The 27,859-nt window shown below is 34.6% G+C and overlaps 1 pseudogene; it reads right to left on the bottom strand.

Annotated features, from left to right (window-relative positions):
* Positions 1-2,291: 2,291 nt before the first annotated feature.
* Positions 2,292-27,859, bottom strand: part of LOC149574745 (autophagy-related protein 18g-like) — a 79,066-nt pseudogene continuing 53,498 nt past the window's right edge.

The raw sequence follows: 27,859 nt of genomic DNA, 5'->3' as shown, positions 1-27,859 counted from the left end.
TGAGTATCTTGTTATGGTTTCTAATTATATGGCTCATATGGTTAAGGATTAATATGGTTGATAGTTGTTATAATAGTTGGATAGTTGATTCACCCCCTTCCCCCCTTTCAGTTATATTAGTGGACTTTACATCCTAACAGGGACCTTTGGAACAAGTATGGACATCCATCAAATCATAAAGGGTGGAGGTTTTTGGTTAAATGTTGCAATTTCAATTGTCTTGGTAAATATGTATGCAAAATGTGGAAGCAAATAAGGCATGCAAATATTCTCACTAGTACAAAAACAATAATATATGACTAAATAAACTACTAAAAACTACAGATATATGACTAATTTGATCATGTGACCATTAGAAGTTTATTGCCAATTATTAATTTAATGATTAAATTGTTTAATCATTAATTTGGTAGTATATTTGGTAGTTGACTTGATAGTTTATTTGGTAGTTGTTTAGTTATTTATTTGATAGTTGATTTGGTTAATTATTTTAGTTTTTTTTAAATTTATAGTTAATTTGGTTACTTATTTAGTTGTTTATTTGGTAGTTGATTTGATCATTTATTTGGTAATTTATTTAATTTTTTATTTGGTTGTTTATTTAATCATGAATTTAGTCATATTAGGGTATAGCAAGATCAAACCACCATCCTCCTACTTATAATGGAGGTGCTTTTCCATTAAGCTAGTACCCTTTAAAGAATCATGCAAAAAAAATTGAATTCATTTGAGGATGTGTGCTAAGTTTAATTTTGCGTAGATCACAATAAAGAATTTTCTATGTATTTAAAATAATCTTTTCCAAAGGGGATGTTTATTCTTAAATGGGAAAAATGGATGCTAAGATGAAAATATCAATTGATTTTCAGACTTTAAAAGGTTAATTAAAAGATGGGTATAACTGTAGTGGGTATAATAGAAACATGTGAAGATCAGAGTTTAACCATAATAATAGGAAAATTATTGCCCTTTAAACCATTTTCCACCTATTTAACACCACAACCAAACACACTTATATGGAAAACTACAAAATCATAATATTCCTTATAAAAAATAATTAATGGAAAAAATAAATTTGAAACAATCTTTTAGTTAGAAACAATCTCTATGAAATGACAACTAGAGACATTTATAGGTTGCCTAAAAATTGTGAACATTTGCACTCTGTGATTAGTTAGTATACTTTTTCAGTAGCTCATTGCATGGTGTCTCCTTGAAGAACATTCACTGAGGCATATCCCCCAATAGGCATAAAGAATATTACATTTACAACTCAAGAATATTAGAATTAATTATGATAACTCAAACTAAGTAGAACTCAAATTGTGTAACATACTTTGTGGGAGGGATAGCTCAATTATGACCTTTCAATGTAGGAATAGTTTCATGGACCCCTACAATAGTTATGGGTAATACATATATTATGTTCCATAACCTCCAAGATCTACACAAGCTAAGCTTACCTATAATATAATGATTAGATGACATGTTAATTTTTATTAACATTTATAACATATCATGTGTACCAAAAAATTAAAAGAGATATAACAATGAAAAAAAACTAAAATATTATTCATTATTGATTAATTACCATCCTTAAGAGAAGCTAATTGTTTCACAACATGCACCAATACTCGCCCGGTTCTCCAAACAATGGTGTTGACATCCTCCATGAGTATTTTTTGGCATTGTTGCAATTCTTTTCACATAACTAAAAGATTCACAATAAGAAAAGACTATCACTATTGTACAACACTATTGGCCACATAAATGTTTCACATAATATTTGAAATAGTAGTTCCCATATTGTAATAGTAGTTTCCATAAATTTAAATAAGAACAAGTTTCTTGAATATGTAGTTTTCTCCTATACTTATTATATTTTGATTAAGTTTTACCTCTTTAGCAACCAATAGTACATTATGTGTTATTAGAAAAGGTGGAGTGTTAATGAAAGGAATCAAGCTGATAAAAACTTGAATTAAGGTGAGGCTTTAAATGACCTCACAATATCTTATGAAGATGTCTTATCTAGAAATATAAATTTTATAAAGGCAATGGGCTAATATTATAACATAATCCTCTTAATTAATGCTTATATGTGCTTACATGTTTATATGTACTTAAAATTAGGACTACAATAAATCTACACTCTCCAATTTGTACCAATTATGTCAAACAAAGACCAACTTAAAATTACAATTTTGATTCTCTAACACATTTTTTAAGTGAAAAAGACTTTACAAATCAAACCATCATTGCAGAATTATTAGTTTAGAAAAACAATATTACTAATGATGCTTCTCTTCCACGTCAGCCTCTCATTTTCCTAGCCCTCAACTATTGGTTAGAATAGTTTCATTTTTATAGTGTCCTAAACCATTTATGCCTATCAAATCACCTGAAGTCACATGTTTAGATATATTATCTATATCCTCTTCTCTTTCCACCTTGATGGGTATTTGACAAGCATCCCATTTTCTAAGTGTCTCAACAACTACTCCTAGGTGTTGTTCAAGGGTTGGTTTACAAGGTGCACAACTTATTCCATAAGGCATATCAATGTAGTACCTTATTTCTATCCCATTAGATAGATGCAAAGAATATTCTATGAATTTCCCAAAAGGAGAGAAGACCCATAGCTCATCCTTTAAACTAAGATTGGCACTGCTAGATTGCATGCTCTACCCACCACTCTTACTTCAGAAAAAAATGACACCAATAGAAGCTGTCTTAGACTCCTACCTCTTCCCATAATTTCAACTCCACTCATAGTGTTTTTCCAACCACAATTCCCATTCTATATCCTTCTCACAATAGATAAGGTTATAGCTAGTGAAGGTTGTGGAAGGGCTTGTTGATTGGCCCTCAATGGCCTGGGGATTAATCACCAATCAATTGTTTGATTGTATATCAATAAGGAGGCCATGTTTTCATCCACAATATTTACCTAGTGGGTGTTCAAGCTCATAATGCCACCAAAAGGTGATATACAAAAAAAATATCTTGTGCCCCTAGATGAGATGATAACAATCTAGTCACTGTCATTGCTAAGACTAATGTCATGTATGACCACATTTCTAAGTTTGTAAATGAGTTTGTAGAGATGTGCATATAAATTTTTCACATGAAAGCTTGAATAATTAGATCCATTACCACCTAAAAATAACATAATTTGAAATAAGTTATGATTATTCACATTAACAAATGTACTCATAAGAAGAGTGTCATCAAGATCAAAGAATAATGGAGAGAGGGGGCTGGTATGTGCCCTACATTGAGTAATAACTGATTTGGTAACACAATCTCTCAAAATAATTGTTCTAGCATAGTTCAACTCATGTGCATACCTAGGTAAACCATTGTTGTTGTGTCTCTATCTTAGGCTTGTTGATCTTGGAGAATTAGCTCTATCTAGATGAAACTTAGAGAAATACTTTATGAATGTCTTGTATCCCATATCTCCAAGGGTTATGATCCCTACTACAATTTTCTTTCTTGATCCCTTTGCATAGTGTACAACTAAGCTTCTATTTGTAGGTGATGCAGATGGGCTTACACTAGGAGATTGAGTAATATGTTGTGGACTAATACTACCTGTACTTGAAATTAGAGCTTGATTACCAGGTTATGGAAACCACTATGGGCCCATAATTAAATGACCACTTCCTTGTACATCTTGAAGGATAGGGTATGTAAGAACACTAAGTGTATCATAAAAGAGTTACTGCATTATAACAATGTATTTGAGAAGAAAGGGAAATGGGTACAAATCACTGATTGCATCTAAGTAATTAGACCCAAAAACAATAGTGCATGACATGTAGGTATAACATGTCATGCTTTAGTTCCCCTTAAACATGAATCTTCCTTTCAAAACCACTCATACCTAGGATGTAAATGCAAATATATTTGGAAGTAATGTATGAAAAACTCATCATATGATTTGAAAGAAAGAACAAGAAGTAAAGGTCAAATTCTTGTGCTTAGAATGTCTTTTATAGTTTGTGCTCAGATATTTAAACTAAAATGGGATATACACTATTAAGTAGTGAAGTCCCATATATATCCATTGAAGCACAAAACATGTTTCAAAATTGATTGGGTTACATATACAATAGAGAAAAATGTCCTTAATAAGGCACAAATCATAATACTATTAATGAAAATGAAACTTACCCACAATGCTTAAAGATCATGCCATAAGGTTGTGAACTATTTTGGCCCTGCATCCATACACAAGGAACCACACTTATAAAATCTAAGACACAATCTCAACTAATCCAGAATACAAAAATTTCACTTAAAATACTTTTAATTTAAAGTGAAAACTTGATGTCTATAAGCCTTAGTACAAAGAAATCTAGATCATCTCATGTGAATCAAAGAAGTACTTTCAACCTTAGATAAATTTAAAATGGAAAATATTAGAATGCAATGTATTAATCCAAATACTGGTTCATAATGAGTCCATAAGATAGACAACTTTTGACACTTCCTAGAAGAAAACAACCTAATGTAGGTATTGTGGAAGCTTAAAAATTAAAAAAAATGATGATACCTGCTATATATTTTGATGATAATAGAGCTATGTATAAGTACACAATGATATCAACATGGATAATGGAAAGATATTTTACCCATAAAGAAAATATTATTTGAATGGCTTAGAATTTTTATAAATAGAGTTATTGCTATTCAATGTATCCCTAGGATGCAACCTAGAATATATGTTGGTGTTCTAGTACGTGGGTGTCTTAGAAATAGATGAGTCTTTCCTATCTTTAGGAATATCTGAAATATCCCCAATAGGTATATTATGCAACTACCATTTTTTAATAATGTCTTTATTGTCTTTGTTCCACAACCTTTTTCTTCCCTACTAAATTCCCTCATAGTTGAGATGTAAACTCAATTATATTTTCAACTATGAACCCAAACAAAAATTTATTTTCATTCCATCCAGAACCATGGAACTAATATTACCAATATCATATAGGCAAACAATTGTAGTCCTTTACATTTAAAATGACTTCAAAGTTCTTTGTGGTATCTAATATTGATGTGCATTTAACTGCTATTTTTATATAATGTCTTTATTGTATTTATGCCACAACCTCTTTCTTTCCTACAAAGTTCCCTCATAGTTGACACATGGTTCAATTATATTTGACTTTGTACCCAAATTTTTTTTTCTTTCCATTCTACTTGGAAGCATGGAGCTAATATTGTCAATATCATATAGGCAAATAGTTGCAGTCCTCTTCATTTAATAGGAATTGAGAGCACTTTGTAGAACTAAACATTCCTGAACAATAAAAAGATAATTTAGATTAGTTTGTTCACATTTAAATGAGACTTGGAGTCGACAAAAAAATGACAAGACTTAGTAAGAACTTGGAAAAAAACCAATTTCTAGTGAGTCTCACCTAGTGTAAGTTCTTAAGGAGTCTTAGACCCCTAAGAGACTTGGCTAGGGTCACTTGGCTCAAGACTTGCCAAAAATTGGTGAGTCTTGGAACTATGGTACTTTTTTTTTGGTGAAGCTTCTAGAAATTATTTCCTAGAATAAATTTGGTCTTTGCATTTAAGTTTTTTTTTACAAGTATTTTTCTTAAATTCTGAAGTGGAGACTCCTAACCATGTTGATTACCTTTAATTTTGAAGTAGGTGTATATAGTTATGCATAAAGGCATGTTATATTCTTGGATAAAGGCTTAAAATTTCAAGAATAAAATTTTATCCTAAGGAAGTATACTAATCAAAACTAGACAACCATATGTTCATCATCTACCTTATTGTTTATGGTAGATTATTAATAAAGTGTTTCACTAATAGTGAGTAGTTATTAATGCAATGTGAAGTATACTTTATACACTTGTAGTGCAATGCACTCAATGAGATTAAGTAAACAAAAAAAATCCAATTTCTACAGTTCATGAGTTATCTTTTTGCTCTATTTTCTCTATATATATGTTAGTGTGGGGTATTTTGAATCAATCCTTTCAAAATTTCTTTAAAACACTTATTTCCAAGGGTTTGGAAAAGGATCTATATATAAATTTCAAAGGAACCATTGGAAAATATTGATTCTCTAGAATTCACAAGTATTTTGGACATTCTTTCAAATACATTTTGTTTTAGATCAAGTTCTTTTGCTTAAAGAAATATCTTTGATGCTCTAGCATGAAAATTACCCCCATTTTTTTATTGTTACAACAAGTTAAAAAGTATTGATTAATCATAAAAAGATTTAGGATCTTCCATAGTTTTCTAAAGTTGGATAAAGTTTTGATTAAAAAATTTGATCATTTCCAATTGCAAGACAAGGATCTTATACTATTTATACCCTCTAATTTGGGTTTTTTTTGTTCAAGTATTATTATGATAGTCACAATTATAGTCAATGTGCTCTATCATTGAAAATGAACTTGTGATGATCAATAAATATTTTTTTGGTCCCTTGAATATGTCAAAGATTATTCATGAAATATGAAATGAACATGGAGATACAAATCATAGACTCTTGGAGCCATTTGATAGACACTATTAAGAAAGTCTAGGTCATGTTTCTAATACAAATTAGGCATCATTATGAATATTCATGGCCATGGTAATCTATATATAGATAGTAATCATAGTATAGTACCCTTGAAATTTTATAGTTCTCATTGTTAGTAGAAGTAAAAATATCATTTTATGTTGTTGAGCCGCCTTTAAATGGGTTAGGAGGTTGGGTGGAAGGTGATTAAAGAAGGAAAAATACTCAAGAGATTTGAGGATTTAAGTTTATAGCGAGTTGGCACATGCCATTTAAAGGTTTGATGATACAACAATATCTTGTTCAATATTATCATTTCCTTTGATTAATTCCATTAAGACATGTTTTAAAAGTTAGTTGTCTCTAGGGCTGATAAGAATTGGTTAAAATCTCTCTTTAATTGGACAACATCTCATCTTGGCTTAAATGTTAACAATCAACCTTAAACTTTGAAACTCTTTAAGGTTTAACTAAAGCTCATCGATCCATGTTTCATGCATATCTTCCCTATTTAATATATATATATTTTCCAAGGTTGATAAGAGTTGGTTGAACTTTCTGTTTAGTTGCGTAACATCTAATATTGACTTAAGGGTTGACAATCAACCTTACACTTCCAAATTCTTCAAGGTTTCATTGAAGTTTGTGGAACCATGTTTCATAGGCATCTTCCCCATTTTAAAAAGTTATCTTTTACATTTTCTGATTTATTTCTACAAATGATCTTTATATCCATGTTACTAAAATAGAAAAAAATGATTCAGTCATATTCATTAAGTTATTTTCAACCATAAAATTATGAAAGTTTAGCGACATTAGTAAAAAAGAGAGTAAGAAGATAAATTAATTCAATGATAAAAATAACATATATATATAATATGGCATAAAAGAATACCTAGATACCTCTATTAAATATCACAAATTATTAATGTCTTCTCACTACCTAATCCTCTAGCTACATCCTACCATGTAATTCCAACAAATACAAGTCTAAAAAATTATACCTGAAACAAACCCTAGACAAACTTATAAATATGTTTTATGATCATCTATGTAGAATAAGTTAAAACAAACTACTTACAAGAGTTTTGTAAAGGTAGGCTTGCAATTTGGATTTGTTGGTATTTCAAAATTGTGAAGTCAAAAATATAATCTCATTCAAATTATGTAGGTTATAAGAAGAAAAAATTATAATTTAATGTATTTTTCTATAAATAAACCAATAAATAATCTAGACAACATTTAGCATAGAAGTTTCCTGAATAGAAATGAACTTAAAATATAAATATTATTTGATTAAAATAGATAGCAGCTCCGATATGCAATATACTAATAAAAATAAATTCATTTTGAGTAAGCACTACAAACCACTAGCTTCTCATTCCACTAGCTTATCTTAAAACTATCATAGGTGAACCAACGGAGTAGAACCCTTATTGTTGAGGATATTCTATAGATGTCCACTAAAAATACAACCCAGTTTATTTCAAATAGTGATTCATGATTCAAAAGAAAGTTTTTTCGTTACAAAACATAAGCCTCTTGAAAAGAATCTGAACCATCACAATCCAATCTACCATATCCTACAATGAAGGTATATAAAAGATAGAGAGGAATAGTTGAGTTACTGATATTTTGAGTACTCGCTTGTCTCCATGAATAATCCAAAATATATTCTATATTGTGTTTATGGAAAACTGTAAGAAATTATTTCCAAAGTGTTTCTTTAAGCATGTGATTATATGTATAATTTATTAATTCATCTAACTAGGAAAAAAAAATCCATAACATTCACCAGATAACCTTTCAATGGATAAAATGTATCAAATTTGAAATGTCCCTTTACTGATTGTGTATGATATTTCCAACCTCTAATCAGATCTTAAGATCAAACAACCAATATTTCAAAGATCCACCAATTTCTCAATAAACCCCAAATCGGGTATGCCAGAAATAGTGCCAAAAGCTTCACAGCTTCACCTATTATTAATAAATCTAAAAGTGGAAATTTTTACAGAAATTTGAGCAGCATAACAGCCTATAAAATGAAATTTCTAAATCAGTATAACATGCACACAATAGCTCCCAAACGGAGGACAAAAATAATGCTCATCGGGCTCTCGAAAATAGCACAAAATAGCCTGAAATCACCACAAAAACTTAATAATTTATCACAAAAGTATAATCATATCCAAATACATATTTTCAGCTCTATTTTAAAATTTAAAAGTCTGATATACAGAAGTAACCCAAACTAATATGAAATACTCAACTGGAAACACCAAACTCTTACAAAAAATACACCAGAAAACTCACAAATCTGCATTGTTCAACACAAAGGCAAACTCTGCATGAGCATGCACATGGAATGGATTCAAACTCCAATCCTTAGCCTTCCTAGAAACCTAAAAAATCCCATTCTTGGGTCTCCCTGGAAACCTGCAAACTCCCGTTCTTGGGTCTCCTTCTCCACAGGTTTGGCAGCCTCTGAAGAATAACAAAGAAATGAGCCAAAAATCAAGTTTTGGAAATCAGCCCAAAATGCCTCCAAACCCCTTAAAAGAGGGCATAACCCTAAATCATGTCCAAGAGGGGTTAATAAAACATATTTTAATAATAATCTTCATTTATTAGTCCATTAGCTTCCAAAGATTATCCCCTTTTTCCAAAACTTCACCTTTTTGGGCCTGCCCACCTTAGCAAAGATTATTATTTTTAATTATATGAAAAGGGGACATGACAAGTCCTCCCCTCCAAAACATTTCTTGTCCTCAAGGAATGGCTATGCAATAAACCAATCAATCCACCTGGATCCCAAATGTAGTCATGAAGTATACTACTACCAATTAACACAGGCTCCTGCAATATCCTCTGCAATATGACCAAGAGGAATGCATAATCAAACTGACAATTATAGCTCAACCAAACTCCAAAATCACAACTTCCACAGTCAGAAACCCATGAGACACAAACTCTTAGAACATCAAAACCCAAGTAAAGTGGACTACCAACACAGTAAATACCATCAATGCATTCCACTGGCCTATACAGAATGTACAATCAACTCTGCAACAATGGTGAATGCTCCCGAATGAAACTATACCAAGTATGGAGAATCCACACACTATACAATGCCTGCAGTCAACAAAACTCTGTAGATCATCAACCACTATCTCATAACTATAACTACCATGCACCCCTAATGGTGAAAAGCCATCACAAGATAAACAACAAGAATTGGAACCCAAACCAAATTTTCCTGCCATCAATTCCTCAACACAAGGATCAAATGCTAACTGATGTACATACCTTGCAATATAATGTTGATAAAAAAAACCAACCTCAGTCAATAGCTCACCATGAACAAGTGATACAACCCACTATGACCGATCACCAGCTAAGTCAAGAGATGTCATAGCCAAAGGAGTAGAATCAATAACAACACCCACTGAAGCATCACTCTAAAACTCTTGCTCTAAGTCATGTATTATCAAGCTATCAACTGTAGAACCTATCGCCATGTCATGCCCATCACAACTCTCATCCTGAGGCATTAAACTATCCCATAATTGATGATAAGCACTAGGAACCAAAGTACATCTCTGTATCATCATCTCATCAACATGGTCATCAAAGGTAAATTGATGAGCATACCTTACAATGTAATGCAGATAGAATGCACCAATATCAGTCAGTGGCTTAGACTGCAATCCAAATGTAACTCTCAATCGATCACTAACCAAGTTGGAACTGACTACTACCTCCAAAGACATTGCCAAGGGAGTAGTATTACTAGTAGGAACCATGCCAACTATCGGCTCACCAACATCACACATGGTCTTTGATACAACATCTCTAGTCTTCATGCCGTTAGTGCTAGAGGTCACCACCATGTCAGGCATACCACAACAATCTACTACAGCACCCAACTCAACTAAACCTGACTCTAGTGGGGATGAACCCGATATGCCAATGTTAGTATCAAGGATGGATGCATCCCCATCTCCACTATCTTCGACAATCTCGACCATGGACATCCTCAGATCATCAAACACCACAACTTGTGACTGTACAAAATCTAGTAAAGATTGTAGTTGCTCTAACTCCATGGTCACCTTAGCCAAATAAAATTGTGACTCCTTGAAAGCCAACTGTGTACTCTCAAGAATCTTAGAAGTCACCTCAAGCTGCTGAGTAAGCTCACTCACCTCATCTTCCTTGGCCAACAATGCATCGTATGCTGTACTGCCCCACTCCATAAGATAATCTCTATTAGCTACCAACTGCATATAATCCTGTCTCAAAATTTGGATAGCCTCCCATAAAGAGTGGAACTCTATCAAGGAAAGATAACTGCCTCCTTGCTCATCACTAGTAGGAGAACCCCATCTATAAATGGCTAACAACTGATGAGCAGCATCAAAATGCTGGCAAGCGATAGCAATGTCTCACTCACTAACTCTCAACTGATTAGACACATGATGACACTGGCTAGACTGTCTCCTACAAACCTCCTCTAGTGCACTGTCTAAAGGAGTATCCTCAAAGTTACTAGTCTCTAGAGTATTACCATCCATATCCTGTGAATCAACTCCAAAGCTCATATCAACATATGGAGTATCAAAAACTGTAGCACTGATGTCTAACTCCTCTGTACCAAAAGAAATTGCCAAGGAAACTAAGTCTTCAAAACTACCCACTGCATCCTCCTAGATGTCATCAATGCCAATATGATCCTGGGACTCATTGGTACACACTGCCAAATATGAAAGATCATCAACACATTCTAGCAAGTATGGTCGACTGGATATATGAACAAAGCCCAACACTGGTGTATAAAAACTAATACCAGCATCGGACAAGCTGCTGGCACAAGAAAAGACAACACCGTGCAATCTACTAATCAAATCCATGATAGCACCCAAACAAACACTGCTACCAAAAAGTGTTAAAGATCTCCAGTCAACTGAATCCCAAATGACAATATAATAATCTCAAGTCCATATCTATAAACTAGAATCAGCTGGTAACTCAAGAAAACTCCTCACCTGAGTAATATGACCAATACCAACTAACTCTACATACCTGTCATGATGAGATAATGAAGTCAAAATACTGTCTTTGTTCACTTTCAGCTGGCTGGACAAATCATGTGAAGTACTACCAGTCTCAACCTCATGTGTCGAAGCATCTAACTATGCCTGATACTCTCTCTTAGAAAAGTCATGAATGCTCAATGTCTGATCATCTCTACCAGGTATCTTACCATCATGCACAACAACATCCTCATAATCATCATCCTTGAGGTCAAATCTATCTATCACTCTTTGACTAAAATCATCAAATGTAGCTACCTGATCATGACCTTGAGTAGTCATTCCATGATACCACCAATCATAGGCTGCATCTTCCAAGTGTAGACTTGCAATTTGAACATCATCACTCTCCTTCATGGGGTTAAGTGTGAAGAAGGTCTGTAATTTTTGTAGCCATGCTCTAGCTGAAATTTTATTTGTTCCATCAAAAGTAGGTGCTATAAACTTGCTTATTTTATTTTTAAGCTCTCTTCCACTTATGTCATGCTCCCTTTTGTACTCTTTCTTGGGCATCAAAGTGTTCATCATATCCACATATTCTCTAAAAGGAACCAAACTACGAAATTCATCATCTAAGCCATTGTAAGTAGCTCTTAATGTAATCAAGTTACCTGTAACCTCTTCCACAGGATTAATGGCTGGATTTGGTACTGGTGGCTCATCTGCAGGCAAGAAAATAGTTTTGGTTGATTTAGATGGTGTGGATTTCAGATTTCTTGGCTCCTATGAAGTGCTCCCTTTCTCATTAATAGATGCAACTCCTTGTAGTTTTTTTGTCAATAGTCACAAAGCCTCTCTAGTTTCTGCCAAACTATCCACTATTTGCTTCTGAGTATTTTGGATGTCTTGGAAGAATTTCTTTGCCATCTCATCTGGATTAGCCATACTTTTTCCTTCCCTGGATTTTATACTTTTACTTTCAACTGGAGGTTTGATCAAAATTTCTTTATTCTTTTTTCCCTGTAAATATCTCTTTTCTCTTTCACTTAGTTGCATGCAACCATAAATTTTGACATGCAGCTGATTAGAAGCAACATGCAACCACCAAATTCACCAAGAACTAACATGCAAATGATTAGAAGTAGAATGCAACCATAAATTTTGACATCCAGCTGATTGGAAGCAACATGCAACCATAAATTATGACATGCAAGATTTGGGTAGTTATCAAAACTGACATGCAAGATCTGGGTAGTTGTCAAAACTGACATGCAAGATCTGGGTAGTTGTCAAAACTGACATGCAAGATCTAGGTAGTTGTCAAAACTGACATGCAAGCTTCTACAAACCCTCAGGCTGGCAAGATCATGGCTCTAATACCACTGAAATTTCCCTTTACTGATTTTGTATGATATTTCCAACCTCTAATCAGATCTTAAGATCAAACAACCAATATTTCAAAGATCCACCAATTTCTCAATAAACCCCAAATCGGGTATGCCAAAAATAGTACCAAAAGCTTCACAGCTTCACCTATTATTAATAAATCTTAAAGTGAAAATTTTTATAGAAATTTGAGCAGCATAAAAGCCTATAAAATGACATTTCCAAATTTGTATAACATGCACACAATAGCTCCCAAACGGAGGACAAAAATAATGCTCATCGGGCTCTCGAAAATAGCACAAAATATCCCAAAATCACCACAAAAACTTAATAATTTATCATATAAGTATAATCATATCCAAATATATATTTTCAGCTCTATTTTAACATTTAAAAGTCTGATATACAGTAGAAACCCAAACTGATATGAAATACTCAACCGGAAACACCAAACTCTTACAAAAAATACACCCCAAAACTCACAAATCTGCACTGTTCAACACAAAGGCAAACTCTGCATGAGCATGCACATGGAATAGCTTCAAACTCCCATCCTTAGCCTTCCTATAAACCTACAAAATCCCATTCTTGGGTCTCCCTGGAAACCTACAAACTCCCCTTCTTGGGTCTCCTTCTCCACAGGTTTGGCAGCCTCTGAAGAATAACAAAGAAATGAGCCAAAAATCAAGTTCTGGAAATCAGCCCAAAATGCCTCCAAACCCCTTAAAAGAGGGCATAACCCTAACTCACATCCAAGGGGGGTTAATAAAACATATTTTAATAATAATCTTTATTTATTAGTCCATTAGCTTCCAAAGATTATCCCCGTTTTCCAAAACTTCACCTTTTTGGGCCTGCCTGCCTTAGCAAAGATTATTATTTTTAATTATTTGAAAAGGGGACATGACAAAATGCAACAACAAAAAAGGAAGAGCACTGATGTAGGAGCATCCAGAGGTAAAAGGGTAATCCTATGTCATCCAAAAAATATACCTAGAGATAGTTTCTATTTCATGTGTTTTCATTTTTGGATACCCATTTGGGTCAAATAAAGGTTCCAACTTTCACAATTCCACTATCAGTGTTCTGGGTTAGAGTTTTTAAGCACCTTGGGATATGTGTAAATGTCAAAAAAATAGGACTATATAATTGAGCCATAATTATGGTGATTTATAAGGTGTAAATTGGAGGGATGATTAAAATTGTAATTTAGAACATTCTAGAAAAAGAATCAAGTCAAAAGGTTGCACAGTTTGAAAGTTATCGCAGTTTTTCAATTTTTGGAGACCTCCTAAGAATGCTTCAAAGTTAGGATTGAGGCACTAAATGACCTTTTATGTGCCTAAAAAATGGGGTATGAGTGAAGCTCCTCTATAGATCTATAGAGAACTCTGAGAGCTTTCCAAAAATGTAAACAATTTGTTAATTAGAGCTATAGTTCAAAAGTTATGCCTCTCAGAAGTTTGGCTACCATTTTTGGATTCTTCTAATTTTACGCTGACTTCTAAAGTGACTTCTAGAGCCTTCTGTTTTGGTGGTGGATGCCAACTAGAAATTTCTAGAATGTATTCCTAATCCTTAACCCTTTGGGGTCTATTTAAGAACATTTTTGGCATTGTAAAAGTTAGTTCCAAGTGGAGTTTGAGAGAAGGTACTGGGAGAAGAAATTATCTCCAGATTTATACTATTGTAAGCCCATAGGGCATGTTTTGGAGTCTATTTACTCTGCACTAAGTGTATTGACATACTTTCATAGTTAATAAAATTTTCCCTTTCCTGTTGTGTCCATTCTATACTTGAGTTTTTTCTCCATCATGCACAAAAGTTTCAACTTCCTGCCAAAGTATAAAGGGATAAATTATCTAACTCATTCTAGTTCAACAATAATTTGTATTAATATATCAATATTCTTCCAAGGATCATGATTTTAGTCTACAATTAATCCTTAGACTATATAATTACACATACCAAATTTATATTACACGTGAATGTGAACAAGATTCAACTTTACACAATTTAGTAATTTACAAAGACCAAATAGACATTGCACACAAGAAAAAGTATATGGCTAGATTATTTAAATCATTTTGAGCCACATGATAATATGTTTCAATTAATTAATATGCTTCTAAATATATGGATTTATAGAAGAATCTAACTCTCAAATTAACTTTAAGCATTGAATTCAATAATTACATAGATGTAGAATAGTTTCTTATCCTTTATGGGCTCTATACCGAACATTTTTTTATGTTTTCTAAATTAATAGCTTCTATAAGTTATATAAAAATAATAAAAAATAAAAAACTATATGCATGGAAGACCTTTTGGGTTGATTTTACCTTCATAAAACTTCAGTGGTAAGAGAAAGAAAGAGAATATTCAAGCATAAATAGCCATCGGTTTGAATCGATGGTTGAGATGGGATTTGTTTTCATACCAATTTATTGACTTTAATTTGCAAGGAAGAATATAGGAAACCCTACTCACTAAAGTCTTATAAAAATTGTATAGTTGTCTATTCAATCTATCCACATTAAAAAGAAAAATAGATATTAAAAAGTTAAAAGCTAAGGTTTTTGAGCTACACAAGTCAAATTAGAAGACCTCATTATGATAATAGATAGCTTCTATTATGATAATAGAACTGTTTTATTGTTTTCCCTTGTTTTCATGAATTATAGTGCATATATAAGTCCCACAATAAATTTAGATAGATTGAATACCATTATGCAATTTATTATATCTCAACTTTCTTACTTGTGTTTGATTATTATGGATTTTACTTGTGTGCTCTTGTTTTCCATAGACAATAATTTATCCACTCTAGTTGATTCTTCAGGGGATTTTTAAAGCTATAGAAGTTGAGGCATTGACCTGAATTCTCCTACTAAAGACATTATATGTTTTTATTAGAAAACCATTTCATTTGATGATATAAGCTTGCAAGACCAAATTAGACATCAAGCATCATTCAAAACTTTTAATGGACTAGGAAAAATCTATTTGGTATCTCAATTATCTTAGTTTATGTTTCAACACATTGGATCATTTCAATGTTCATTGTGCCCATTATCTCTATTTTAATACCTAAGTAATCAAAATATACCTTCTTTTTACAATGTGCTAATGTTTGTGATAAAATGGTTAACTGATAAAGACCAATTAATTAAAGTTTAAGTAAATAAATAATAGGTCATTCTATGGGAAGATATAAATGTTTAAGGTGCACATCATCCCCATTTTAATACTTGAGCTATCAAAATAAAAATATTTTTGAATCTTGTAATGCTTGAGTAGAAAAAAATCCACATGTCATAGGAAAGTTGAGAAGATAGCTACACAAGGATGTCGAAATTGCTTTTGTCTAAAACCGTTCTAATTCATAATAAATGAATAATAGGTGAGTGTGCATTTGATGTAAGCTTCTCTTTTAGGTAGATGGTAACACTACTATCTCAATCTTCTATTGATAAGACCTAAAGATCATTTTTTAAAGAATATAGAAATAAGCCTCTCATAAAGAAAAATTTCACTTAGGTACTGGTATATGATGCTTGTAAATTAGGTGTTCCAAATTTTTTTTTTGATAACCTTGGTGTTGAGATTATTTATAGTAAATGTTACTTCAGATGCTATATCAATTTCATTAATAAGAAAGATTGGGGTATGCTATCAAACATTGAAAACTCAACTTGCTTAATACTAATTTTCTAGAAGCTTTCAGGAAGAGGAATCATTACTTGAAACCCTTCATACTTAAACCTCATTAGGGTATATTGAATGGTTCATGAAATGATTTTGTTTCATTGTGGGTTTTTCTGGAAAGAGTTTTCAAAGTTGAGGTCTATAATCTAAGAAAAAACATAGTGCAAAGCCTAAATTTGTGGGTTAGCTCCTAAACTACTATAGATTGTTCTATTGTAGAATTTGTGTGTGATCAAAATTAGATTTTATTTAAGTGGGAGCCCCTATTTTTTCTTCTGCACTAGCCACTCCTGGGTGTTGAATGATAATTTATATGGGGAGTCCCAAGATGCATAGCTTGCACCTGAAGTACTTGTATAAGGCCTATAAATATTTAATATTAGAAGTTTAGAAGGGAAGAAAGGGATCCCTTTTTAGTTATAACTATGAAACTTTAAGTTGAGAAGGGAGGAGGAAATAAATAAAGTAGATAAAATATTGGTAGGATGCACTACACTTTTTCCCTCTAGATATAGATTGAAAGGAATTGTTACTACTTCATGTTAGTTTCAGGGGTAGGAATGCTCAAAACTTAGTCGATATTGCTAGAAGATCCAGTCCTCTCACTTTCTGCTCCAAGAGAAATTCTTCCCTCCACAAAAAGTTGCAAGCCTAACATCCCATCATAATATAAGCTCACAAAAAGGAGTTACTTAGCTACATTATAGAAGTTATTCTAGAAATGAAGAGAGAGTTTCTTCTAGTAGATAAGATCAATTACTTCATTCTTAGTGTAGATCTAAATTCATTCTGGTGTGAGATTAAATTTGAGTGAGTAGTGTGTGATAAGTTGACTTCACCATAAGGTGGCTATGTAGAAATAAAAGGTAGCTCAAGGGGTTTAATTTGTTGACATATCAATCAATTTTTTTATTACTGACATACACTTATTTAGATTGTAAGTATCTATGGAGCTTATTGTATAGTTAATAGTGTTAACCAAGCATTTAAGTTGTTATTGAGTTCTATACTTGCTACTGAGTCCTTTGAAAAAAAATTAGTGTGTACTGAGTAGTTACAACTATTGTGAAGATTAGTAGTGTAAATCAAGCATCTCAGTGTATGCCAAGTTTACCAGTGCAAACTAAGCTATGTAATGCATACCAAGTTTGAAGTTGATGCAATGTGAGCCTAGTATTAATTGAGCTACTGAGTGTTAACCAATTGATTTTAAGTTTATACCAAGCTCATAGTCGAAGCATTGACTAATTTATACAGTGTAAATCAAGTGATTCAATTTATATGCTAAGTCTCATAGTATTCACTGAGTCACCAATGTAGACCAAGTTCAAGACTACTTGGAAGTGATCAGTATAGATCAAGCTTCTATGTTTACCAAGTGCATGATGATGCCAAGCATTGATAGTGGATATTGACTACTAGAACCTCACTAAGCCAGTCTTCAAAACTTGAGTGACCAACTTTGTAATTGTATAATTGGATTGTTATATATGTAATGAATTGTATCATATCCAAATATATGGATAAAATTTAATGTAATCGAATGTAATCAAAGAAGAGCATAAAGAGTGAATTAAAAACTCCACAATAGTATAAGGAGTAGCAAAGATATATCTATCACAGCTAGGTGATTTATACACTCAAAGGAATCTGACTTAGCAAACCAAGTTGCAGATAAGAGATCAGCTATTGCTTCATCCTAATAGGTGGATTAGTTAAATCCTTTAACAAGGTAGACATAAAAATCTTATGCAAATATCTTTACTCAGTGCATACTTCATTGTATGTTTGTAAATCTTTTAACAAGGTAGACCTAGCAGTCCTTATTGCTCCTAACAAGGTAGATCATTAGAAGTGATAAATGTAAGCCTTAATAGACCAACTTTATACTATAGTACTAAAGTTTGTGGGTATCATTCCCCACCCCCAATTTTACTTTCTATTTAGAAGGTTTTTGGTTCACCAAATCTATGTGTTAAAGTGTTATGTATGCTTTCATATTTTTAGTTTCTTATGCATGCAATTAGATCAAAATTTATGCAAAGGATTAATTGGGTAATTGAAGATAAAAGTTTTTAAAGTTACTGTTTCACTCCTCCCCTCTCAATAACTTAACTTTTCATAATATTTACAACAATTGGTATCAGAGCCATTTGGTTCTTAGAGAAAGTTAAATAGGTTGAGAAAAGATCAAAGACCATGAAGATATTCAAATTTGACAAGGCTATTGGCAATGAGAAGCTAGATTTTGAAATGGCTATTGCACAACTCAAGAAAGCAAAAGAGAAACTCTTTCAATCCTTGAAAAGAAGAAAAGATCTTGCAATTCAAATGAATTCTCATCTCTACATTGAATAAAGAATTGAAGACCTTCATCCATCAAGTAGCTCATATGAAGCAAATGAAGCAATTAAAGAACTCTTGGAAAAGAGTGGTTCACTACAAGAAGAAGTGAGAAAACTAAGAAGAGAACAAGAAATTTAGCTAGTAAGGCTATGTGAAGTCATGGAAGAGAAAAATAAGATAAAAGAAAAAATGGAAGGAAAAGATAATAAGATTCAACATCTATCCCTTCAGCAAACTAACTTCATTAATCAGCTCACCAATGCAAATAAAAAAATTATGAACTTGAGATCTGAGAATGAAAGATTGTAGAATGACCTAAACTCTCAAAGGAAAATCAATGAAAGAATGATGAAATATCAAGTAGACATGAATCAATTGAATGAGAAAAATCTCTATAGACCAAAGGGAAAAGAAGGAATTAGATAAAAAGAAGAAGGTGAATCTTCTAAACAAGGAGCTCAAAAGAATCAATGACCTACTTGCAGTCATTATGGTAAGATAGGTCATACTGTAAGAATTTTCTTAAGGGAAAAATTCACCCAAGAACCAAGAACTCAAACACAAGCACACAGTAGACCAAAGAAGGATATGATCAATTAATCAGAGTATGTCCGAATACATTGCTCTGTTCAGAATGTGAATATGCTATGCATAATTTAGAGTACACTAGGAGTGCCTGATTATAAAGGCAACAGGAGAACTTCTAGAATGCATAGAAGTTAGCACCATGAAGTGTCAAACAACCAAGCACATGTCCACCAGATATGGATTATCCTCCATTAAGCACAGAAGTAAGTGCGGTGATGAGAGGATAAGCCTAGAAGAGTGGAACACGCAAAACAGTGTTGTAGACACCATGTGCTCAAATAAAGGTGCAGACTCCTGTGTTGTCAACATGACAAATCACAAGGTGGCACAAAATCCTAAGTGTCTCATAATAAAAATAATAAAATAATGCAAAGTAATTAACTAATGCATTAACCTAAGTAAACTTAAGTAAGTGTAAATAGTAAAGTACTAATTTACACCAACACCCCCCCTTAAGTGCAAGTTAGGGGAATGCGCTTAAGCTTACGAGCTAGGATGAAGATGCAGAATGGGTCTCGGCTACTAGGCCATGTTAGGTACCCATGTACATAATGAAATGCAATGCAAATCTCCAATAAAGCGGGGAAAGAGGGAAAACCTCATGGGAAAAACCCTCCCCCAAAAAAAGAGATAGAAGAGGGATGCATTGATGGATGGAGTAATCAAGACCCCCCCATTATGACATACATCCAATATATACATAAGAGAATGAAAGAAGGAAGAGAGATAGAAGAGGCTCCCCCCCCCAAAAGAAGAATGCCAATATGTGAAGGCTCCTCCGATGAAGAAGCAGGTCCAAGAATGCAAAATGGTGTTCCTCCCCTTAGGAAGAAACAATGCCCAAGGTACTATCTTGAAGATGTGTGGTGGCCCAGAAACCTGCTCAAGTATCCCTGTACTGATGCTGAAGTTCACCCCATCCAACTGTGCTGAAAAGAATGAATGCAGATCTGTCAAGGATGTCTGTTGAACCTGTTCCATGAAACCATCTGTCTCCTCTACTGACAAAGAGACGTCCACTAATTTTTGTTCATAAGGATCCACAATCACGCCAACCTATGTAGATTGATCATGTAGAGAATGGACATGAGGGTCAGAGTGAGCCCTTGCAACAACTGTAGAAGTATCATCATCAATGAGAAGATGTGTGTCCTCAAGTCTGTCTCCCAAGTCAAATGAAGCTGGAGCTGGAAGACGAGATGTACCATGCTAAGATGGACCTTTCACTGTGGCAATATAAGCACGTGGACTGGACTAATGTGACCTCTCACTGCAACTGTTGACAGAACCCCAGATATCAGAACCTGTTGAAGCACTATCACTTGTGTCACGATCAGTTTCCACTATGTATGAAGTGTGAAGAGGAGTGGAGGAAAAGCTCAGAGAACTTTCCTCAAAGTGAACATCCTTCTCCACAAAAATCTCATGTGTCTCTAGATCAAGAAGTCTATAAGCCTTCACATTGTCTTCATAACCAATAAAGGTACAAGGCCTAGGTGTCTATGCCTTGCAACTCTTGGAAGAAAGGTTTGCCCATGCTGGACAATCGAAGACTCTAAGGTGACTCACAACTGGTTTTCTGCCGCACCAAACCTCAAAAGGAGTCTTGCCATCTAAGGCTGGATGAGGAGATCTGTTAAGTATGTGAGTAGCACTACTAATGGCTTCAACTTCAAGTGTAGGATCAAGAGACTTGGCCTTTATCATGCAACTTGCCATGGTCTTGAGAGTCCTAATCCTCATAGCTACAACATCTGTCTTGTGCGGACTAAATGCTGGTAAGTTCTGAAGATCAATCCTTTCAATTTTACAAAAGTTCTTAAGTCTCCTATCAACATATCTGTTCTCATTGTCCACTCTTAATACTTTGATGGCTTTCCTTGACTTGTGTTCAGCATGAGCCTTGAATTCTTGAAGCTTATGAACTACTTCATTCTTATGATGAAGGAAGAAGAACCAAGTGAATCTTGAAAAGTCATCAACAAATGCAAGTATGTAGTGGCCTTGGCTGACCGAAGTCACTGCAAACGGTCCTGCTAATAGCATGTGAACTAGCTGAAGAACAACTGGAGCTCGAGAAGACTTCCCTTTATCATACTTCTCCTTGAGATGCATATCCACTGAACAAGATGAACACTCCCCCTTAGAAAAGTTGATGTTGGGTAGACCTTTAACCATGTGTTTTGAGCAAAGTTGCTGAAGGGAGCGGAAGTCAAGGTGACCAAACCGCTCATGCCATAAGTTGTTGTTTGAATTAGAGTGAGTTAACAAGGCTTGAGAAGAACTCTTAGGTACAAAATGGGAGAAGGAATAAAGTCTCCTATTATCATTGACTTTCCCAACTGCTACCAATGAATCATCTTTTAGACTTCGCACCATCACTGAATCGGGAAGGAACTCAACCTTATGACCATCTCCAAGGTGAGTGATTTGGTAAATGGATAGTAGATTGGAACTTAGATTTGGAACATAGAGAACATCTTTGAACTCCCCATCTTCCATTTCAACATGTCCTTTCCCTTCAACTTCCATTTTTGCATCATCTCCCATGAAGATGTGTGGTACCTGTGACTGCTTCAATGAAGAAAAATCTTGCTTTGAAGAACCCGTGTGGTAAGAGGCACCTGAGTCAAGTATCCATTCCAAAGAAGAAGTTGTGTTTGCCATAAGTGCTTGACCTTTACCCTTTGAAGAGTTAGGAGTAGAATCCTTGGAAGTACCTGGCACTTGAATTCTGTTCTTCTTGAGTAGATTTTCTAACTCATCGATTCTTTTTGTTTTGCAATGATGCTCATCATGATTTGGCTTTTTACAGTATGCACAAAAGAGTTTGTCCTTCTTGTCATTACTTCCTTTCTTGTTGGAAGAAGAACCACCTTGTTGAGAGGAATCATGTTGTGTCTCAGATTGTGTTTTCTGCTTCCACTGCTTTTTCTTGTTCTTGCTTTTTCCCCCTTGACTCGATTTCTGAGCATCATTAGCCACCAAGGCTTTGGTCTTGGATGACTTGAGAAGACCAAAATCCACCAAGTGAGATTGTTCAACAATCAACATGTCCGCAAATCCATCAAAGGAAGGTTTCTGGTAAGCAGATCCCATGGTTAACTTGTGAGTATTAAAACTCGAAACAAAGTTGGCATACTCTTGAGGTAGCTTTTTTAGGATGTGATGTATCAACCTTTCATCCTTCATGGGATTTCCACAATCTTTTAGAAGTGTCCTATACTCATTAACTTTGATGATATAATCCTGAATTGTGTCATAATTCTTAGGATCTAAGAGAAGTAGATCATCCTCAATCTGAAATCCCTTTTCTTCATCCACTTTACCATACAACTGCTCAAGTTTATCCCAAGCTTCCTTAGATTCTGAACAATTTTTAATGTGGAAGAGAAGATCTCTATGGACACAATTCCTGATAACACCTAAAGCTTGTCGGTCTTGAAGTTGCCAAGTAATGAGTTCTTTAGCATCAGCAGGTTTAGTGATTGTACCATCAACATATAAACTATATCCTTTTTCCATTAATCTACTCCATGTAATATCTTTCCAAGTAGAATAGTTGCGTGAAGTTAGAGGAGGACATTTAAAAACCATGATGCAGAAATGAAGAGCACAAAATAGAGACACAAGAACACTGTACACACCCCCTGTTCACTCAATCAAAAGACCCCCCCAAAAGAGATGCTGTTGGCACTTTATAAGTAGTGCGTTTACAATGAGCCACTTGTCAAAAATGAACAAAGTGGACTGTCTGATTTGGCTTTTACAACTACCTTATGAGGCTGAAATTTGTCACTTAAGCACTGCAGCTTACTGTTACAAGAATTCTAAAAAAGAAGGAAAGCTTACAATGCCAAAGAAGGCCTAATTCTGAAAGTGAGAAATTTGTCCACACAACCCTAGAATCTGACTTTAGATCTGGAAAGTAGATGAAAAGACATGCACTTTCAAAAAAAATAGAACCTAAAAAAGTGACCTGATGTGCCCGTACGGAGCTTCTGAAGTTGCAAAAGGCAGGATTATGCAGGTATAGTCACCAAAAAATGAAAATTCTGCAAAATTTGTGCACCAAAACTAGAAAACAACACCACCAATGGAAAATTCAGGAAATTCTACCTGATTTCAAAAAAAATTGCACCTGAATCGGAGTTCGGATGACCAAGTTACGAGCTCGCAAAGTCAGGCTGCCAAACTGAAAAGCAATATGGAGAGGGGTCTAGAGGAGAAACTGAGATGCTAAATTTGACGGTCAAATGACCATCAACGCAGTTATAAAATGCTCAGAAATGACGTTCAGATGGGTGTCAAATTTAACACCATAAAGTGATGACATCATCAAAGAAAGAACGCCATGTGCTAACGTAGCTGCTGAGTCAACTGTCCGTACTGTACGGTTGTGTCCCATGGCAAGTCAACTGCATTCCAAAAGGTGACGTGGCTATCATGGTTTGTGTGGCAAGGATCTGTCCACGTGGCATAGACAAGGCAAAACGAGTGCCGAAGCCGAGAAAAATGCGCGGGTGGGCGGGAAAACCAACACAGTACGACACCGAAATCAGTGCATGTGCTGCCGGAGAATGGTAAATCGCACCCAAAAAATCTCTGCGTGTAGGCAGGACTTTCCTTCGTTGCCAAAAAGAACAAAACGCATGCTGCCAAAAAAGAAACAGCGACCAACGACGCCGGAGAACCTGCTGCGGGGGATGGAGAACCTGTTGCCGCCGGAAAACAAAAAACTCGCGCGGAAACCTTGACCCTGGAACTGTCTGCAGACTCTGAAAATGACACTGAGTTTGCAGATTGTGGTCGGAGAACAGGATGCAGCGGGAGAGAGTTCCGAAAAGTCGTTGCCAGAAATGTGTCTGCGGGTGCTGGGGGTCGCGGATTGTGCCAAAACGCTGTCGCCAATGGGTTTGGTAAACCGCCTGGCCCGTAAAAGAATATCCTTCTGCAGCGAAATTGAATGTGGTACGGCCGTGGGATAATGGAATTATACCCGACAAATAATAGAAGGTACCTGTAATGTAATAATACCTTCCAAGTGGCAGATCCGGGGGTTGATAGCCCGGCCTGCTAAAAAAATTTTTCTCTGCTGTGTGCCCGTAGGGCAAAAAAGATTTCTGAAAATACTGATGAAAAAAATGGAAAGTATAGAGAAAATAAACGTAGATCAGAAAATCAATTAAATCTGCAAAAGATGATCATACCCATACCGCAAATCGGTACCTTCGGGTGCCGGTTTGCAAAATTTTTTTGCCTCACGATCGATTATGGGCCAAGGTAGGCGTGCTTATAGTCAATTTTCACTAGTTCAGTGTTTCGGACGCAATGGAGAGGTCAGATTTGATGCTGGACGCTCCCAATTTCTGCAGCACTCCGGATTCAGGCTGAGGTGATGAAGCAAGAGGTCTCGAACGACTTGTGAAGAGAAAGAATCTAAGCTCTGATACCATGTAAGAATTTTCTTAAGGGAAAAATTCACCCAAGAACCAAGAACTCAAACACAAGCACACAGTAGACCAAAGAAGGATATGATCAATTAATCAGAGTATGTTTGAATACATTGCTCTATTCAGAATGTGAATATGCTATGCATAATTCAGAGTACACTAGGAGTGCCTGATTATAAAGGCAACAAGAGAACTTCTAGAATGCATAGAAGTTAGCACCATGAAGTGTCAAACAACCAAGCACATGTCCACTAGATATGGATTATCCTCCATTAAGCACAAAAGTAAGTGCGGTGATGAGAGGATAAGCCTAGAAGAGTGGAACACGCAAAACAGTGTTGTAGACACCATGTGCTCAAATAAAGGTGTAGACTCCTGTGTTGTCAACATGACAAATCACAAGGTGGCACAAAATCCTAAGTGTCTCATAATAAAAATAATAAAATAATGCAAAGTAATTAACTAATGCATTAACCTAAGTAAACTTAAGTAAGTGTAAATAGTAAAGTACTAATTTACACCAACACATACATCAAACAAATGTTGGAGTAATGGAAAAAGAAAATTCAATGGAAAGTACTACAATTGCAACCAACATGGTAATAAGGCTAATGAATGAAAAGAGAAACCAAGATTTGAAGGCAAATGTGCAAGAAACATGGACACAAGTCATCAGAATGCAAAACCAAGATATTGAATCTATTAGAAAAAATTGTGAAAGCTATATTTGGTTGGGACTATAACACTTGGTGTAGATGTCATTACTCTAGATAATTCAAAAATGTTGGAATGAATTGTGTAAAACATCATATGAGAAAAAGAGATACTACTAAAAGATGTTTCATTTGTACAAAACTTGGTCATCTTTCCAAGAACTGTATGAATATTGGAAGAATTGAAGATGAAAAGAAGGCAAAGGCTGATAACATTAGAAAATAGATAAGACAACAATAGGTTCCAAAATCTACCAAGAATGCAAGTCCAAACAATGATGAACAAGTCATTCAAGAATTGGGTGACTCGACTACTTCTACTTGATTTATCAATGGAGAACTAGAACTAGGTTACCAAAGAAGACATCCAAATCAGTTCTAGTTGAAAAGACAAAAGATCCATATTTGTATTCAAGATACAAAGGGAACATCGAGCAAAAGGGTACTAGTTACTATTGAGTTATTTTCCTTACTAAGTGAGGTCAGGTCACAAACTCTACCAAGCAAGGTCAAGAATAACTAAAATTTGATGTGGCTACTAAATGATGGAATACTCTACCAAGTAATCAATGCAAGGGAAGTGGATGACTTCAAGGTGTATAATGGAAAGTACCAGACTTCAAACACACTCCTACAATTGCTGAAACCTTAGATCCGAGTGGAGTGTAGTTACAAATCCCTCCAAAGGTACTATTGATTAATGACATTAATTCTCATTTTAAATGCACAATTCAAGCTATTGGTACTTTGGAAATGGACAAAGCCCTAGAAAAGTTGTGTGTAAATGGTGTTTTGAAACTTGAGCATCAACACCTTGAGACTAAAGGATTAACCTATATTCCTTACATGCCCCATGAATTCCAAGTGAAATGGATTAGATTTATTCTTAGTTAGGTGCATAATGTATAGTTATGCTTGGAGTAGCCAATTTTGATCATGAAGAAGATGATTCATAGAATCACTGGTCTCCCAATGTTGGCCAAAGCCAAAACAACCAAAACCCTAGGTTAGGTAGAACTAGAGAAGAAAATCCTAGTAGAATGGGATGGTAGCGAGATGAAGATAAGTAGTGTCACTGACATGGAATTAAAGTTTGGTATTCATATCATTGCACACAAGATCTATAGGTCAAGTAGGTTGAATAGTGTGTTATGCGAAGTAGTTGACCTTGCATACAAGGTAGTCAAGGACAACCTTTCTCTTAACCTTGCTGAGCTACTATTGAATTAGTTCAACAAGAACATGGAGAGAATTAGGACATCAAAGAATAATTCATGTAAGTTTGGCTCTTTGTTGGTATGTTTATTCATTTATATTCATAAATTCTTTCCTTCAAAAGGTTTAGTTCTATGGAAAAAAGATGTGTCATTACTCTACCAGATTAATGAGTACATTTCTGAGATGGGAGAGAATTACACTAGTATCATGGATAACTATTTTGATGCATTTTAGGAGAAAATGAATAATAGATTTAGGATTCCAAGGAAATTAGTTGAAGATTACAAGGATGATGTGTGTTTCATGGTAGATAGTGATAAGGTATACATTTAGGTAGCTAGGCCTAGAATTGCATGGGTGAAACCTCTGGGATATGAGGTCAATATTGATGAAACTAAGGATATAATAAAGGCACTAATAAATGAGCTAGTGGATGCCAAGGCTGCATATTTTGGTACCTATGATGAAGCCAAGGCCAAAATAGAACTAGAGATCAAGCTCCCTCAAGTGGTTAAAAAAGGCAAGAAAAGGATTGCCAAGTTGAAAACTAGTTCTACTCTTTTGTTGACCAAGGGAAATGGTGAAGATGAAGAAGTAGATGATGAAAAGAATTAGAGAAAGAGGAACCACTAAATAAAAAGGGCAAGGTAATCATTACCAAGCCTACCAAGCCAATATTTACTAGGAGATCATCAAGGAGGAAAATTGATAAGGAAGGAGGAGATATAATATTTAGGAAACCTCCACCCACCTTCCAAGATAGATTGAAAGAAATGGAGGCAGTAGCTGGTATAATTTTTTTTAAAGCATTAAAGTATGAAATCAAGACTAATGGAGAACATAAGTAGATTGAAGATCTAGTGATGGACA

Source organism: Cupressus sempervirens, chromosome 2 (assembly GCF_028749045.1).
Source record: "Cupressus sempervirens isolate cs-2001-9-10 chromosome 2, ASM2874904v1, whole genome shotgun sequence".
NCBI classification, from domain to species: Eukaryota; Viridiplantae; Streptophyta; class Pinopsida; order Cupressales; family Cupressaceae; genus Cupressus; species Cupressus sempervirens.
The sequence above is the reverse complement of the archived record's forward strand: the minus strand, read 5'-3'. Positions and strand labels throughout refer to the sequence as shown.